Source organism: Austrofundulus limnaeus, unplaced genomic scaffold (assembly GCF_001266775.1).
Source record: "Austrofundulus limnaeus strain Quisiro unplaced genomic scaffold, Austrofundulus_limnaeus-1.0 Scaffold14, whole genome shotgun sequence".
NCBI classification, from domain to species: Eukaryota; Metazoa; Chordata; class Actinopteri; order Cyprinodontiformes; family Rivulidae; genus Austrofundulus; species Austrofundulus limnaeus.
This window is the reverse complement of record NW_013952416.1, coordinates 4,534,524-4,553,770: the sequence shown is the minus strand read 5'-3', so window position 1 is coordinate 4,553,770 and position 19,247 is coordinate 4,534,524.

The following is a 19,247-nucleotide window of genomic DNA, read 5'->3' as shown; positions in this document are numbered from 1 at the left end:
CGTGACATTGAGTTTGCTGTTTTTGTGTTTTCTAAGATCTATAGGCTGTGGTGGCCATCTTGAATTTGATCAACTCCCAGTATAAGTTGATAAAACAGCACAAGATGTATAAATATAACCTGATGTCACTCAGTAGTTTTATATATTTGTTCCATATAGAAGTTCTTTAAACGACTCATGTTCAAACAGAAAAAAAAAACCAGACGTTTTGTTGCTGCTCTGATTTCTGTTAATAATCCTGCTGCTACCAGCAGAGAAATGACAACCAGGTGCTGTTTGTCTTTCTGTTTTATGCACACGCTCACTCGCTGAGCCACAGGTTTGTTGATGTTTTTGTGAGAAAGCAAATAGGATGTGATTGGCCGTGTAATTAGCCGTGTTCGCTCAGGTTTATGTTTCTGCTCAGGCAGCATCAGTGAAACGTTCCCACAGCCGAGACAGCTTTAGCTCCCTGATTCTGTCGGGTGAACCCAAGATTACSATTCAAATATTATTATATGTGTGGGTAAAACAAAGGCTTTTATTCACGCAGTTGTTCTAGAGTTGTGTTTTTCTAAAAAAAAGATGTTGAATCAGTGACAGTTTTTAGCACTTCTTGCTACAAAGAGCTGATGAAGACATCACTTTGGTCCCCTGGGGATGCTACAATTGAAGGAGGTAAAAATAGCGGCGACGGCGTCTCTTGTCGAGTGTACAGCCTGTTGTTTGGTTTAATTCCACTTCCCACGCTTTGCTCGCTGGGATCCCCACCTCTCTGTGTTTGTGGTGTTTCAGGTTCAGGTTCCAGCAGTGATGTCAGTGAACACACCACACATTTTCCCAACTTTCAGAGGATTCTTGTCGGCCGTGTGAGGCTCGTCAAAAGGCCGAGGCGGCTCACGTCGTTGCTGAGGCATTTATTTAATTGGACTCTTGATAATTGATGAAGGGCCGCTGCTGCCGGTGACTCCATGATATCGTATTACACGCCGCAGAATCGCATTTCCCTTCGGTGTCCATGCCTCCTTTTCCTTTTTCTGTGTTGGTCTGATGTTACCGAGCCGCCCTTCGCTCAGCTCGCTCAGGAGGCTGCTGCATGCACCTTCTGCTCGCTCTGCGAGCGAGCAGAAGGCGCATGCAGCAGCCTCCTTCCTTGGTTTGCAGATGGAAACCACGACGTCAGCACGTTAAAGCCAGAGGTGGAGCTGAATCACTAAACATTTTAAATTGGGAAATAAATTTTGTTTTAATTAATCGACAGAAACTGTTTTATAAAATAAATTAAATTTAAATACGGTCAGTAGCTACCTCCCGACCTTTGACCCTGGCACACAGGAAGTTGACTCTGACCTTTTTCAGTCGTCTTAAGAGCTTTACAAACTTTTCAACCAGGAAGCATTGGCACTGATCGCAATCCTTATAGTTTTATTTAAAGGGATCCATGATAAGTTGTAACATTAGACTTTATTTAATAAACGTATTTTAACTGTAAAATGAAGACTAAAAATACTGTAGGCTGTTTAGTTTTGTAAATTTTTAAAAATATATTTTAACACGGACGGAGCCATTTTATTTACACACAAAGCATTCTGGGTAAATGATGACGTGGATAGGTCCTCAGTGCGAGGCTGCTAGCGAGCTATATCCACCCTGAAGGTTAATCTTGGACAATATCTGATGATCGACTCTTTTAAATGAAACCAGAGAGCGTTGACAGAGAGGAGAAGGTAGAAATGACTCAGCCTGGAACTGAAAATATGGATGGAGGACCTCAGCTTAGCTAGTTTGTCTCACTAGCACCGAGCTAATACATATAAGGATAGCGCCGGCGCTAAAGCTAACAGGCTAAGCTGGGGTTCTTCTTCCATGAAGCAGCTCTGTTGTCCTCCATCCATATTTTCAGTTCCAGGCTGAGTCATTTCTACCTTCTCCTCTCTGTCAACGCTCTCTAGTTTCATTTAAAAGAGTCGATCATCAGATATTGTCCAAGATTAACCTTCAGGGTGGATATAGCTCGCTAGCAGCCTCGCACCGAGGACCTATCCACATCATCATTTACCCAGAATGCTTTGCGTGGAAATAAAATGGCCCCGTCTGTGTTAAAATTTTCACAAATTATAAAAACCAAACAGCCTACAGTATTTTTACAGTTAAAATATATGTTTATCAAATAAAGTCTAATGTTACAACTAATCGTGGATCCTTTTAAAAGAATTTGACCAAATCTTAAGATTTCTTTCATTAAATTAAATAATTTGCCACCGATCATGAAAGCAGCTCTGATAAAACTATCTGATTCAGGAAGCAGGAAAATAAGAAAATGAGCGTCGCACAGGATGCCTCTTTTTTTTATTGTCGCTGTAATGAGTTCCTTAGCATGAGCGGCTGGCAGCTTTGACCTTGATTTCTTTTTTATAGACACAATCATAACGTGTTAACATAGACCTACATTCATCAGTGCAGCGACGGCAGATGGCTTTTAGAGCTTGAAATGTAAAATGACACGGAAAGGAGAGTGGAAGTGGGTCCAAAATATTCAATATAGTAATGAGGTAAAGTTATAAAGTAAAGAATGTAAAAAAAAAATAAACTAAATGAAAAATTGTGAAGGAAAACTGGATAAGAAGGGAAGGAGAAAAGAAACTAGAAGCAAACGACGAACGTTATTGACAATTTGTCGTTTTTGGCCTTTTTTGATCCGGTGATTAGTCCGGATTAACCCCGCTACTAATTGCCAGCAAAGCTGCTCAGATTGTGGTTGGATAAACTGATCTCACTGACGGATTCAGTCCCGCTCTGCTGCAGCTTCAGGCGCTGCACCCAGGCAAACAATTGGTGTTGTCAGCTTTATTGGTTACCAATTTGATTTGTCAACAACGATAAAAACAAGCGGCCTTTAGGAATAAGAGAGGCCCTTTCGGCCGTTACTTTTCTTTATCGCGCCACAAATGGTGGATAGAATTAGATGATTGGTTTATAACAGTGGTTCCCAACCTGTAGGTCTAAATAAATCCTGGGAGCGCCTTAGGTTTGTGTGAAGGAGCACAGAGCGTGCTACATTTTGAAACACATTTACTTCGTCTCTGTTCCTTTTAAATAAAAATGAGGAATGGTTAGAYGCTTGAAAAAAAGCCCCTGTCTGTTCTTATTCCTCAGTCACCAAACAGCTTTATTATTGAGCCCTCCAGAGGTTTTAAATACAGAAAAGACACCCTTTAGTTCCGGATGAGGCGTTTTCCTGAAAGTGTAAAACTTGTTTTTGGTTGTCTTCAAAGGGGCTGTGACATGGTTATCCTTCAAATACAAAAAGTCAAAGAAAACATATTTATATTTAAGAAAATTGACATAATGCACATGATTTTACCCATTTTGTCTCATAACTGGCATATTTTCTCTGGAATTTGGCTCAGTAAAGTGAAACAGGAAGTGACATCAAAGGGGAACTCTTTAAGAAAAGAAACTCTCTAGCCTTTGTTCATAGAAACAATCTTATTTAAACTCTTCTTCAACTCTAGTAACTCAAAATAATCTAAAGAAACATCAGACTCTTCTCTAATTATTGTAGCATCGATCTGTTTACACGCAGACATTCCCCTCTGACATCACTTCCTGTTTCTTCTCATGCAAATATCTCAACAACTGTTCATCTCAACGGCGTGAAAATTGTTTTGGGATATGTTATCATTGTTCTCTTTCCAAAAACGCATTCACATTTATTACAAAAATTTGACGTGACAGGCACTTTAACATGTACACATGTAGATCTGTCATGTTATAGAAGGGCTCAGTTAATGCATGCCATAAAGACTGTAATACACCATTTGAAGCATTTATTACATKGAACATTTATGACGACATACTCAGCAAGCTTTTCTACATAAATGGAGGCAGTATTTTTACGGATATTCACAAATACATAAAAGGTTTTTTATGCATTGAAGTGTTACAGGACAGAGGCTGAATAAAAAAACAGACACCATCTAAAACTGCAATATTTACTGTGTTCAAGGATAAAGATGCTCTAAGAGGCTTTGATGGGTTGTAAAAGTGAGTCTACAGCAGGAGGCTGAGACTGAAGCTCTGGAACTGGATCCTGGGACACCTGAGACCGGGACATCACAGACGCTGACGGTTAAAACCTGTGCAGTGGCAATTTAATCAACAGTGGTCTCTCTCAGAGAGAAACTGGAAAGTGGTTTCTGGAGCTAAATTGGAACAGTGGTGAGGAAAAGGCCAAAGATGCTGAGTGCAACAAGCTGCAATCAGAAATGAAGGAAAAAAACTGTAATTTCTTAAAATCAGTCTTCAATCTTCAGATTTTTAGTAACAGATCAATTTTCAACTGCTTCATTTAGTTTATCGTTTGTCATTTTTGCTTTAAGTTTGAGCCACTCCTGCAGCTCCACCTAAAAGCAGAATCGTTCCTCTTAAAYGCCGAAGCGCCTCTGTTCAACCTATTTTTTTCCTTTCAACAGCTCGATGTGTTTTTCCCTTTCAGTCTCTCCTCACATTGAAGCTTTTGCCTTAAACGAACCAGGCTGGCAGGCCCTTCATGCCGACTTAGCTGCCACCGACGCTCTTATTTCTGAGCTTTGAATCGGCTTTTCCCCCCTCCGATCCCATTACCGGGCTGGACCGCAACCTGCAGAGTCAAGACGACAGCCCTCTGCTGTCTTTGGCCAACCGTTTGGGCTGGTTACCGTCCTTCAGTCGTCATTATTCACCAAACTGTCGGTCCAAATGGTTCCTGGAGGCCTGTTTACAGCTCAGACCGCATTCCTGCTGTCAGGAAACAGACGCACGTTTAAAGTTCTCAAGACGGAACTTGGTATTGTTAAATTATTTAGAAATAAACATCATCATGATGGTCTGAATATTAAAATTCAAATAAAGACAAACTCTATTTTCTTGAAGTAAAATCCCAGATTTTGACAATGTATTTGGAATCGTGTCGTAAGAAAATTTAGTGTTCGTTAACTGAAATCGTGACGAGATCACATAAATGTTRAATCTGATTAAAATCGTGAAGAGAATAAACCATACAACCCCAGATCTGGTTCTGAGCGAAGCTTTGTTGCTTAYGGCTGAAGCAAGCAAAGCAGTGCTGAAACCGGAAGTTCCGGTCTATAAATACGGGGATCTTCAGTGCCTGGTAYGCCCACTACAGGCCTAAAACTGAATTGCAGACACTCATACAGACATCCTTTCCTCAATGTTTGATTAACGGTTTTTTACGTGTTGTGATGGTGTTTTCAGGCAAGTATCTAAACCTATTTTAATCAAGACATAATAGTCAAACAATAGATTGTAAATATCAATACTTAAAAAGGAAAACTATGAAGATGGTGYGGTGCTTCTAAATCAGTTTCTAAATGACTAAATAAATTTCTTCAACTCCCCCAGTTCACATGACAATTACTCATGTGAACATCGTATCTAATTAAAGATTTGAACCCCCTTACCTAACTGCCATACGTGTCGTTGAAGAATCTACATATAATTCCAGGACACCAGATTAAACTGGGAGAAAATAAAGATAACACAAGCAAACGAGTTTATTTAGCCTGTTGGACTGATGGAAGTGCCAGGCTTATTGGGTGTATTTCCATCCCTGCATCATTAGCCTCTTACAGTTRGCACACAGACAAAGGTTCACCTGGATGGATGCTTCCAAATTTAGCCCCCCCATCCTCTGCCGTCCATTGGAGGGATGGTGACGGGTGGGAGGGGAGGGGAGGCTTGATCCAGATTAGGTTGCAGGGTGGCAGAGGTTGGCTGGAGGTGAGATCAGTGTAACAGATCTCCCAGCAGGAAGAAGCAGACATGGGCAGACTAGATTCCATGTCGTCAGAAAGCTAAGATATCTGGAATGAATGTTGCTTTTTTTTTTCCAAATCATATACTTCTGCAATTAATAATTAATGTCTTATATGTTTATGTAATTTAATATTATGTCTCTTCTGGTAAGCTTTCAGTTTGACCAAATACAGGAAGTAAGCCATACAAAAGAATGATAGATTTCAAAATCAAAATCCCCGCTACGTGTGTCTTAAAGTAAACTAAAAGAGAAACTGTTAAGAAAGCACTTCCCAGTGGAGCCAGACGTACTTCCTTGGGTCCAAAACGTTTTATTTCACATCCCTGTTTTTAGCTCGCGCCCCTCAGGGCTTCGTGCTTTAAAGGTAGAGATGGATGGTCCGATGTATTCAAGAGTGAGAAAATGAGCTTTTGATTGAACTCTTGAGTGTTTTCCAGTCGAGGCTGGAAGTGGCRTCGGCAGTGCTCGCTAAGCATCGACTCGGTGGTTGGATGGTGAGACTCGGCGTGTGAACGTGTTTGTGGGTCGCAGCGACTTAAAGGAAGTGAAAGAAAAATATGTTTCTCAAACAAAAGGATCATTGAGAAAGAGTAATTGGGTTTGTGTGGAARAGAAAAGAAAGTAAAGGAGCACAGAGAAGTGTGTGTTTTTGAATGAGTGCTTCATTATATCCTGAACTTCCAGTTGTCTTACATTGCAGATGATTTTCTGYACAGGTGACCTTTAAGGTGTAGGTTACAGCCAGGAGGAGGGTCCTGCATCAAAAGCTAATTTAAAAACAGTAGTGTGCAGTTAGCAGAGTAATGTTATCTCAGCAGTGGACACGAGGTTGGTTTGAACTAATCTAAAGCTGTATTCACTCCAGCCTTGTTTAGTCCACTTTAATCAAGCTGTAGTTTGTTTGTCTAGACCAGGGGTCGCCAACCAGTAGCTCGTGAGCTCATTAAATGTAGCTCTTCAGTGCTTATGAAAAGTTAAGAGAAGCTAAATTTAATTTGTCACTGGCCAAACAAACTTTCATTTATTCCAATCAGTCTGATGCCCCTCCCCCTTGGTTGTCAATCAAACAGTTTAGGGTTCAGTATGGTTGTTCAGCGTTCGTTTTTGCACACTCCTTTCACAGCCCCTTAAGACACACTGTGCCGAGCTCCTGGGAAACCCCTCCCGCTGCAGTATACGTCACTGCTCAGAGTTTCTTCCCACTAGAGTCTACAATGCGGAGAAAAAAATCGGAGACCTGTCACCTGACGTTATTTGTGCACAAATCTGTTGCAGGTAAACCCTAAGTTATTGGTGTGAAATGCAGTACAATATGAATGGATAAACACAAAAAGCACATTCATGTAACTTCAGTGTTTGTGGTGGYTTCATGTGATTTCAAGACAATGTTTTTTGTGCAAAACAAGCTAATTCCAATGATTTAAGTTTAAGTTTAAAATTTCATGTTGCAAAAAGTAGCTCTTGGACAGTTTCATTTTGCGAAAGTAGCTCTTAAGGAAAAAAAGGTCGGAGACTTCTGGTCTAGAAAGTCTGTTTCTTTTGGGGAGGTATGAAGTGTCTTTGAGGGTCTAGAAAAGCGCTACATAAGACTAATGCGTTATTATTTTTATTATAAACACGTGATCGAACTCTGGTCCACCTGAAAACCTAGGTTTTGGTTCGGTTGTATTGAACTCTGGAGCAGTTTGATTGAATGTGTAAACGCCAAGTGGAACGGCGACCGCTCCAAAAGCAGGAAGTGGACTATAACCAGGGCATTATGGGTAATAACTGTAATAAAGTTACTCATATCTTGTAAATCCCTCGCTGGAGGTCTAGGTGGACATCATTGCTGTGAAGTTGGACGCAGTCCTCCTTGGTGAACGCCGCCTCATAGTAAAAGTGTCTCAGCCTCTTTGTGTGAAAAACAACGTTCCCCACGGTTCCRCRTAGCWCAYMKRTGTTTGCTGCATGACCGGTTTCACATGTTCCCCCATGTTCGCCTTGTATGTCTTCTTGAATKGGTGTTTCTTAACTGCCCCCTCCCCCCTTCCCTGAATGTACAGCACCTTATGAATTTATTTCTGTGAAAGGCGTTATATAAATAAAACTTTAGTTTACTCATCTTCCTCTCAGGCTGAGCTCTTTGTTTAGGACTATTTGTTTGGCACATTTGCCAAAACAAGAAAATAATTCCTACAACCACTAAAATCTGACGTCAATGCATGTTTTTTTTTTTTTTTTTACATTTTGTGGAGGTTGCACTCAGCATCTTCTTCAGAGGTTTTTGTGTCGATTCCTTCAGTGGTTCTTGGTGCAGCGCCCCCAYAGGTGAGGAGGGGGAACAGGTTCACAGGGTTTAGTTTGTTTGATACGGTGCAGTGTGAATGTGAACCACTTCAAKTGAAAATGGGAATAAATCTTGCATTTTTGGTCTCAGTCGAACCGAGTCGACCTTACAGTTATTGTGTGAACGGACGGAGCACTTGTGAACCTAACCGTTCATTTTAAACCAATAAACTCCTAAAGATCCGACTGTGTGGTTAGTTATGCACCAGCGTGACAAACCACAGGGCATTATCAAACAAATGCACCAGGGATGGTAGAGCCAGTATTTACATGAGTCTTCCTCTTCATTTGCACTCATCACAGCACCGACATTTACTAATAACACATCCTGACCTTGCAGCTCTCTCTCTCTGACATGTAATAAGAAACACTAGCTACCTATTCAGCCTTTCATTCATTCATTACAGCTGCATTATGTGCATGTGAGAGGCTCTCATTCACATAAATCACTTTATCCATCATGTGGTCGCAGCGTGGCATGAGGTCAAGGCCACACGCACACATGCACACACACACACCAAAACACACACCCTGGATGATGCAAGTTAGCAGGGATTATTGGGAAATCAATCAAATCTAATCGGACAAGCTCTGGGGGCAGCTAGCTACACAGCTGTGTGTGTTGGTGTGTGTGTGCCCGTTGGTCATGAGACCAGGACAACAGCTAAATATAGACACACACACACCACGCTGGTGGTTGCCTGTTGGTGTGGCGTCTGTGTGAAACCGGAGCTCATCAAATGCAGGTTAACGCTCTGGTTCGTGTCGTCTTTATTTCATTTAATTCCTCTTTTCATCTCAGGATTAGAGACCTGGTGTTCCAGAAACACAGTTTAAATAACAGCGTGAAACTTTATCGCCGATTTTAGAAACGACACGTTATGATTTGCGTACGTCGCGTAACGTGACAGACTATGTGAATTCAGCACCGTTGTATGTGTTGCATCTTGTAGATGTGTAAAAATGCACGTTTACCACAGAAACACAGAGTCGGCTYCCTAAATGCAACATTTTCTCATTGCAGAGAGAGTTTTGTGTGGAAACCAAACACATTTTTCACAAAAACGTCAAGTTTGTCTGCAAGCTTTATAACGTCTCGTAACAAGTCAATTTATCTCAGTCTCCAGAGATCGCACTGTTCTATATGTAAATATGTAATCTCATCAAAACAAACCAGAAAACACTGAAAGGGTTGTTCATGGTCATACTCTGCTTCTGCAGCAGTTTGTCCTTAAAGACGAAACATTTTATGAATTTTAGGAATAATCAGCTCTATATAAGCAAGATGAACTTATGTAAATTTAAAGAGGGATTAGTTTTGTTTACGCTCATTAATGTAAAGCAGGTTGAAGAAAATTCTCCTGCTTTACCTGATAAAAAAAATCAGACTAGGAGATAATGCTTCTCATTGATCTGCATCCTAATTCAGATTCTGTTTGTATCTCTTGCAAGTTTTCCTTGTCAGACCTTGTACCTGAATAATCAAACGGCACATAATTGTCTTTTGTGTCCCTCATTAAACATGGAGAGGAGGGCGATGGATGGAAGGGACATCCTTTTTGTTTAYTTTAATGAAGCACATCTTCTCTGTTATTGGCTGCGAGGAGGAAAACGGAGTTCTGAAGTTGTGCAGCTTTTCTCTTCTTATTACCTGTCGACAAATTACTCCGAACCCCAGGAGAAAAAAAGCTTTGTTCCTCTTAAAAAGCATTTTTATGATCACATGAAGGGATTAAGTTAAAGCTGTTGTTGATTGATGTTTTTGTTGTGAGTCTATGGAATATTGTAACTAAATTAAGCTGAAAGCTGGAAACCAAATTTAGGTACAAACTATTATTTTTATGATTTAASAAAAATAAAAAGAAACAAAACTTAGTTGTAGAGTCCTAGTTATATTGTTTGGGACTTTTTTCCATGCCCTCAAATTTTCTGAGTTGCCAATTACAAACAGCGTCCTGCCAAAGTGACCCATAAGAAAGTGAGCTCAGAGAGTGGGACACTTAACGGAGTCTCCATCTTGGCACTTTGCCTTATATCTTCCATGTCATTTCAATSTGCGAGTCTGGAAAGGGATTACAATTCTCCATTCGGCTGCCCTCATAACCATTTTTCAGCTATATGGTCTGTGGTCTGTCATTTAACCTTCACATGTTCCCCGTCTCTCCGTTGTCTGTATGACTGGGATTCTGTGAGACGAAGTGAAGCAGCAGCGTGTGTCAGGGATGCACTATATTATTAGCCCGTAATTGATATTGGCCGCTGAACCCTTTAAAATAGAAGATCGATCAAGGTGTGCAGTTGAAGAGATTTGGATCCTGTTAACGTGGAACAAAGTCTGCTTTTTAYCTAAAATTTGTAAAAATAAAACCGTCAACATTTTAAGTGTCTTTTTTTTTCAAGGAAGTCTTGTTTAATTCCTTTACATTAAGAATAAAGACAAAACTACAGTTCTGTTGTAAAAGAAACTTGGTGTTAAGTCTAAATTAGTTGGAAAATGTAGAAAAATYGAGAAGGGRGTCTCTGCAGTCACTAAGTAGGAGTTTCTTAGCTTGTGGGACGAGGTGGCCCAAGACATGATTGGTCTGTTTGACTTTTGTGGGTGTAGTTGGCCCACTTCCCGAGGATTGAAGGTGGTGTGGGCCAACTCCACCCACACCAAGACCTCTGCCAATCATGATTAGGGCAAACGTTGCTCGCACCAAGACCTTGGCCAATCATGGTTGGGTCAGCTCGACCTACACCAAGACCTCTGCCAATCATGATTAGGGCAAACGTCGCTCGCACCAAGACCTTGGCCAATCACAGGTAGGGGCAACTTCACCCACACCAAGACCTCTGCCAGTCATGGTGTGGGCTGAGTTGACCCTACCAAGACCTCTGCCAATCACGGGTAGGGTCAACTCGATCCACACCAAGACCTCTGCCAATCATGATTAGGGCAAACGTCGCTGGCACCAAGACCTTGGCCAATCACAGGTAGGGTCAACTCCACCCACACCAAGACCTCTGCCAATCACGGGTAGGGCCAACTCCACCCACACCAAGACCTCTGCCAATCACGGTTAGGGCCAACTCTGCCCACAGGACATGTACTGCAGAGACCCCTACTTGGAATAATGGGGCATATTGTGCGTTCTTATTTAATAATTACTTTTCAAATTAGATACATTGAAATCTTTGACCAATAAAATACAACCTTTTTTTTCCAATTTGCATTTAATAAGCAAAACCCTTCTATCCAGTGAATCAGTAAACCAGCTTTGCCTTATCTTGTCATGAGGGATTGGAGTCGGTCCCGGCTGGCACGGGGGCAAGAAGCAGGGTGATGGGAGGAAAAAAAAAGATCCTCTTCTTCCTTTTATTGTTGAAAAACAGTGATTGAGATAAGACAGCAGCTCCCCGCGAGCCTGCATGGAAAAGCAGGTATGGAAAATGGCTTAACGAATGGATAATATTCTGCCCTGATCGGGTCCATCTCAGCACTCATCACCTAAATATTCCGAGTGCTCAGCAGAAGCTTCAGAAACAGGTTCAGGATAGAGAACTTGTGTCTTTCTAAGCAGAATGTAATATTGTTAGAGATGCGGTTATCTTTTCTTATTGTCTTTGGTAATCTATAACCTCCAGAGGCGTTAGCACTGAAACCCATGAGGGTCAAGGCAAATTACTCATTTGACATCACAAGAGGATGCACTAAATCACTAAATCACCAGAGAAACTGTTTTACACATCTAGAAGCAACCCTTGCTTTCCTTTATCCTCCTGTAAGCTGCACCGCAGGGTTGAAGGAGCTTGACCTCATCTAATCAAGTGAATGTCCGCACTTCTGTGTGTATCTCTGTTTGTGTGTGTGTGTGTGTGCCTTAAGGGACATTTGGACTGTCCAGCAGTGACGAGGACTCACTGTCACATGACTGAGCTTGTGACTGATCTTACGTAACGTTACCAAAGCCCCGCTGTCAAACTGCCAGGAAAGCAGCAGCCAGAGCTTTGATTTCTTATTGTGGATCAATAATGTGTCACATCGTTATCGGAGCTGTGTAGCTGCTGCAGATTTTATGTGCAACACTTGTTTTTAATGCAACCGTCATAAACTCATGGCACCAAAGATGAAAAATGATACATCTCTACAGATTACACTCGTATCCTGATTTCATCATTTCTGCTACATTTCCTTTAGATTTAGTTTAAGTGTGAAGTTTTAAACAGTGTGCACTTGTACGGGTTTGAAGGGGAATTAAATGTTTAGGCAATTAAATCGACTTGTTGATGGTTATGTTCATCCTGCAATCCAAGAATCTCTAGAAAACATCTCTCATGTGTACCCTATAGACAAAGACTTTGATAGTACAGCAGATAGCTGTAACCATCTTTCAAATCTGGAAACAAGCACCAAAATTAGGATGTTTATCCTTCTTGGACCACCTGTTTTAGGGCTTCTTTGTACCATTTCTAATCACAAAAGTGAAAAAATACACCTAAAACACAGCAAAACATTTATTATGTATAGTGTACCAGCCTCCTGTTGGGAAGCGAGGCAGTTTCCTGTGAGTTCATCTCACATAACAGGGGTGGAGCCAGAGGGGTGGCCGGGGTGGCCAGTGCCACCCCTGGTACCTGATTGGCCACCCCAGATACTACCCCCAATGACTGACAAGAGTTTGGAGATCTTAGATTTTTGCATTTAGAGTTTGTTAAAGATTATTTTCTAATACTACTGTGCTATTCAAATTTTCAGCTATGTCTACAAATATGGCTGAAATATAGCTCTTTGTAAAATTAATGGTTAGCTTCATTTGGGATTACCATCAGCAACCAGCATGATATCATTCTTAACACACAACAAATTTAATCTCTATAAGTCTTAAAGTGGCAAAAAATAAAGCTTGCTAAATTTAGCTGTGGCGACCATCTTGAATTTTCAAATCCAGAGTGATTTTCTTGTATATGCCCCCTAAAAAACTACGGAGCCCCCGAGGGGACATGGGGAGATTTTTTTTTCTTTTGCATTCCCACACAATACTATTGTTACTTCGCAATACTTTTGCGTTACCTTGCAAAATTGTTTTGCATTCCCACGCAAAAGATTGTTTTGTATATGAATTGAATAAAATCAGACTTTTATTTTGAAATATCCAGTTACCAAAACAGAATGTGTCGCCACAAGTTCGTGAAATTGACATTGATGTTGCGTGGCTGCACTGTGTTAAAATATCAACATATGACATACTTCCATGCGTGGCTGTGTGATATATTCATTCTGAAGCTGAATTAAAGCAGTAGGCTAACTCGCTAATGGTGAACATGTGCGTTTGTTAATAAACCGRCGGGCACAACAGTGATAAASTACTTTTGCGAGGGAACGCAAAAGGTATTGCGAGGTAATGCAAAAGTATTGCGAGGTAACGCAATACTATTGCGTGGGAACGCAAAAGAAAAAAAATCTCCCCATGTTAGGGTTGGGCGATATTGGCAAAAAAATTAATCACGATTAATTGTGGTATTTAGCCGATAACGATTAATTTGACGATTAATCCCCTGGAGTCCCTGGACACCCTTATGTCCTGGTCACATGACTAATTTAGTGGGAAAGATTTGCTCTTCATAAAAATCTGTTCCAAACTGTCAAAATTACAAACAGGCTATACGTTCGGGCTATACATCAAATTTTAAATTGTGTTGCTAGATAAATAAATTTCAGAGGTTTTTTTTTTTTTGTGTTCGTTATATTTGAAGCGGATAGGAGCACCGAGTGGRCTGACCGGGGAAATATCTAGTCAATCTGCCTGGTGACATAAATCGTATTAATTGTCAAGTGCCAAAAAATAATCGATTAATGTTTTTCTGATGATTAATTGCACATGATACGATTATGCCCAACACTACCCCATGTCCCCTCGCGGGCTCCGTAGAAAAACACCCCTTGGCCCTTCTATGCAAAAAAAAAGTCTAGCTCCACCCCTGCCACATAAATGAAGCAACTCATTGCAGTTTTAAAACTTGTAATGCAACACTTTTCTGTCTGACTTGAGAAACTGGAACAGATGAGATGTGAAACGTTTAGTCRCTCTTTAGTCCTTTCTTCAGGTTTGCAGATTCCTGGATGACTGAGAATCAAGACGCTCTACACCTCGATGGTTAAATCTGGCRAGAGGGTTTCAAACTCAAGCAAAGCGTCCAATATACTATTCATAGATAACGTGGAAGGTCTCAGGTTTATTTTTAGAAGTCATACGAGAGAGAGAGAGAGGAATGTTCCTTTTATGTGTGCGTGTTTAAAGATAGAATACAACGATCCAGGTTTGTACTTCCACATGTTGGAGCAGCAGTTCAGAGACTCGCTCGCCCCCTTTTTCACATCCATTTGTCCGTTTTAGGCCATATGGCTTCCCCACATGTAGGCCTGCTATAAATAGGATGAGTTTAATGTACGTTTGTCCTGGCAGGTTTCTTAATACTGATGTTGGCTTTTACTGTTGGTGAAACAAGATTTACACTCTGATGCCTTTTTTAAGATGTTAGTAATTATGTTTGGCTCCTGATTTGGAAATTAAACTGCCACTGGGTGCAGTCAGTGTTTACAGTTGATTGTTAAACGCATTTTAATCTGATGATAATGATATTAGAGTTCAACTTTTGAGGCAAGGGATCTTTATAATGTTGCTGAACCTCCTAAAATATTTGACATAGTTTTCATTAAAATGCACTTTATTAAGACCCCCCCCCCCCCCCACATGCAAAGCGGGGGTCATCATGTTTTTGTACTTTATTTTAGTTTTCAAGATTTTTAGTCAACCGTAGCACAAATGGTTGCATCAACATGAAATTTGTCAGGAATGTAGAGGTGTCTGACCTACACTGCTCCAGCCAACGGTTTTACGATACACCTCATATTTGAGGAGGGGGCTCCATCTGAAAAGGGGGGTGGACGTACAAAAATGCTTCTAACTCAAAAACTATTCAACATTGGAGCTTCAGATATTTTTTGTTGTTTAGCTCTGATGAAAGTCTATCCACCAGGCCCAAATGAGCCCCCCACCCCCTAGACCCCCACCCAAAACAATGCATATGTGCAGGGGTTATATATGCTATCACTATGCGTTATCTAGTTTATAAATACATCTTATTTGCCAATTGCCTAATTCACCTGTTCCAATGCTCCGTTTAAGCCGTAATACAGTCAGACAGGTAAACTGGTGTTTTAGTTTCTGAGGCACACAACCAAAAGGAGAGGAACTGATCTTTCTCATCCCTGTTTTGTTTTAGCAAGCGCAGCATATTGCTTCTAAAAGATAAAGCATACTTTGATGTTTTATTCAGGGGAAAAAAATTCTTGATATTCAAATTTCACACTTCTGACTTTCAGTCTCTGCTTTATGTGGCTACATGGAAAAATGCACTGAAGGAAACCTTTTGTTGTATTTCATTTACAACCTTCTGAGTTAGTTCATTTTTATGAGATAACACGAACACGTGCGCGTGTATTTACGTTCACCCTTAGTACAAATGTCATGATTTTAAAGCTTCTGACGCAAACCTGGTTCATTCAGGCTGACGTTACATCATCATTATGTTTTTCTGTTATGCTCATTTCCAGACGCATCGATATGAAAATTTCAGCCGATGTCCAATATTACTATTGCTATTACGGCCGATGACCGATATTTACAGATATTACACAAACACAAAAATATAAACGTATTTGCACAAACACACTTGTGTCTTTTTTCAATACCGTAAATAAACGACCAGACCTCTGRCATGGCTCTACTTCAGTTATTCCYGGCTGCGCAGCATCAGTATCACGATCATACAGAGCCCGCGAGTGGACATGGGGGATTTTTTTTGTGTTACCTCGCAATACTTTTGCATTCTCTCGCAATACCTTTGCGTTACCTCGCTGTAATGGAACTAATACTTTTGTGTTTAAATTAAATTTGTCTCACAAAGCCTGTAGAACTCAACTACATCCAACACGTTTGGCTCGGTACTTCTCTCTTCCCAGGAGGGGATACGAAGCCCACGAGGGGACATGGGGGGATTTTTTTTCTTTTGCGTTCCCACGCAATACTTTTGCGTTACCTTGCAAAACTTTTTGCGTTACCTCGCAAAACTTTTTGCATTAGCTCGCAAAACTTTTTGCATTAGCTCGCAATACTTTTGCGTTACCTCGCAAAACTTTTTGCGTTATCTTCCAATACTTTTGTGTTACCTCGCAAAATTGTTTTGCGTTCCCACGCAAAAGTTTGGTTTGTATATGAACTGCATTATATCAGACTTTTATTGTGAAATATCCGGTTACCAAAACAGGATGTGTCGCCACAAGTTCGTGAAATTGACATTGATGTTGTGTGGCTGTACTGTGTTAAAATATCACCATGTGACATACCTCCATGCGTGGTTGTGTGATATATTCATTCTGAAGCTGAATTAAAGCAGTAGGCTAACTCGCTAATGGTGAACAGATGTCGCTCGACCAAACGTTTCGCCTCCCAAAACAGAAACACAAAGATGAAAAAATGGAAAATCAATATCGGGCATTAATATCGTAAATATCGGCCGATACCGATGTCAATGCCGATATATCGTTCATCCCTACTTGTGTCTTGTGATTGCTCTGAGGCCTAGGCTGCAGCATGGTTTGAAKCCAAAACTGATCCTCTGAAGGACAAAGACTGCTGCACAAAGTGTGCACAGTGTCTTAGGCTTTCCAAATATGCTGAACTGGTATGCAGACGACCTCCCTCATGATGTGGGTTAGTAATGAAATGCAATCAGAGCTGTTCTATGCAAAGCATTCTTGCTGCCTGCTCTTCTGCTCCGGCCTCCCGGGCCTGCGTGAGTCACGTCCTGCAGCTTTCAGCAGCTTCGTCACGACTCAGATGAACACAGAGAAGTCGGGCGCACGCTGCAGCCACAGCTTCTGGCCGCATTCTGCTTCCTGCTGCTGCAGAGAGGAAGTGGAAAAAAAGAAACATGCCACGTGTTGTGGACGTCGTCCTACAGCGTTGTACCATAACGGCTGGAATGTCCCACTTAGCATGTGTTAGCATGTTAGCAGTGTCACATCAGTGCACAGAAAACAGCCTAGGATATCATGTGACATCTGCTTTTCTGTGTGTCTATTCAACAAGTACTGCATGTGTGTGTGTGTTTGTGTGTGTGTTTGTGTGTGTGATGCTCAGGGATGTTTGTATTGATTGACCAGCTGTAATGGACAGAAGAGGGTAAAGAAACAGATGATGAAAGAGGAAGAGCGACTGAGTGGAAACAAAGAAATCAATCAGCCACTCCTCTGAGTTTATGAGGAGGATAATCAGRAATGGAGGGATGAAGGAAAACTGGTGAAAGTAGAGGAAGGTCATGGAAGAAAGATGGATGGTTTTATTAATAAAAGGGAAAGTATAAAGTTGGAATGATGAGGGAAGCAGGGAAGAGAGGACGGCGAAGGGCAGATAATAAACATTAGGATGATTAAAAGAAAGACCTCGTGTTTCTGAAAAGAAGCAGCAAACAAGTGCTTCAGAATTAACCCTGAGCRTACGAGCTGCATGCTAACCAACAAACGCTACAGCAAGGTGAAACACCTGCATCAGCAACTGCAAGGAGAGGGAGGGGCTCTTATAGAGGACAAACTCATTTTTCACCTCCTGTTTTTTTTTTTTTTTTTTTTTACCACAACTTTTCTCTCCTCTGACCTACATCCTTCCCATTCTGCCTGTCCTTCATTCCTGCACCTGCTTTTGTTTAAAAGTTCAATTTCAAGCTTTTTTTTAATGACATTTTCACTTTCTTCACCCCCTTCTGTTCCTCCCAGCTCTTCTCCAAGTCCTTCTGCCTTCCTCGAAGCGCTCTGATTGGCTGTTTGATCAGGTCTTCCCTGCTCCTCTGCAGCACTCTGATTTATGAAACCATAAATGATATCAGCTTGCTTTAGCCATTACTTGACCTACATGAACACACACACACACACACACACACACACACACACACACACTGGGCAGAGCTGCACTTGGATCAAAGCACAACAATCAGCAGATCTGAGGAGTTCAGCCTGGTTTGATAATTAACCAATAAAAATACGCTCTGCTGGAATCTGGTCAGAGTAAACAGGAAGTGTGTCTTTCTGTGCAAAGAAAACACAACTTCAAGCTAAATTACTGCAGAGAAAACTAAATCAACAGAATATAATCAGGAATACTTAAAGAGCTGTTTGTTGTAGTAAAATAAGTATCTTCTTAAATCACTGTGTAAAAGTAAAAATGATTAAAAAACGGATAAGGAAAAGCGTAGACCACTTTTTTTCAAAATAATTTTCATAGTTTAAATATTATCATATTATATTTTAGCCTGAATGTGTGATGATTGTTGTTTAGCAGTCCTGCCTGGTCAGTCTGAATGAAGGGATTTGCTTTTTTTGAAAATGTTTTATAAAAATAAAAGCCCATGATTTAAAGGAGAGAGAGTGAACAGGAGTTAGCTGTGATCACATTATTCACCTCTCAAAAAAAAATTATTTGTTAAAATTAGTTTTAATGACTTTTTTTTTCTTTTTTTATTGTATGGGAGAATAAAAAGTCATTTTAAGACTTTTTTAAGACAAGTGATGACTCAGTTTAGAAAATTAATTAAAAAAATTACACTTTAACCCTTAATTTCCACTAGATGCGGGTTCTGTTTGTTTGCACTCCAAATTTAGTCAGCATCCACACTGGTCGGCTCTGCTCCGGTGCAAAGCTCAGAGGAGGTCTTATGCTACGTTCACACCAAACGCGTTTTGAGCGGCCAAAAAGCGCAAAACGTCTCTCACTGGACGCTCTATGTTCAGACCGAAGAACGCACTAGTGTTCAGACCAGAACAAGCGGCGGCAGCAGCGACGTGTGGGAGGAGCGTGTCCTCGGCGGGTGAAATAAAGATAAAGTAAAAGAAAATGGCTTTGATTTTTTTTACTAAAAAGCAAGCGAACGTTGCGCACAGCAGATAATTAACTCACCAGATGATTTAGAGGCAATTTGTTTGGTTAGTTTCATCACTCCAGAAGCTGCCAGCTGATTTTCTTTTTTTTTTTTTTTTTTTTTTTTTGGTCCCGAGCAGCTGATCCACATCGGTGCTGATAAATCC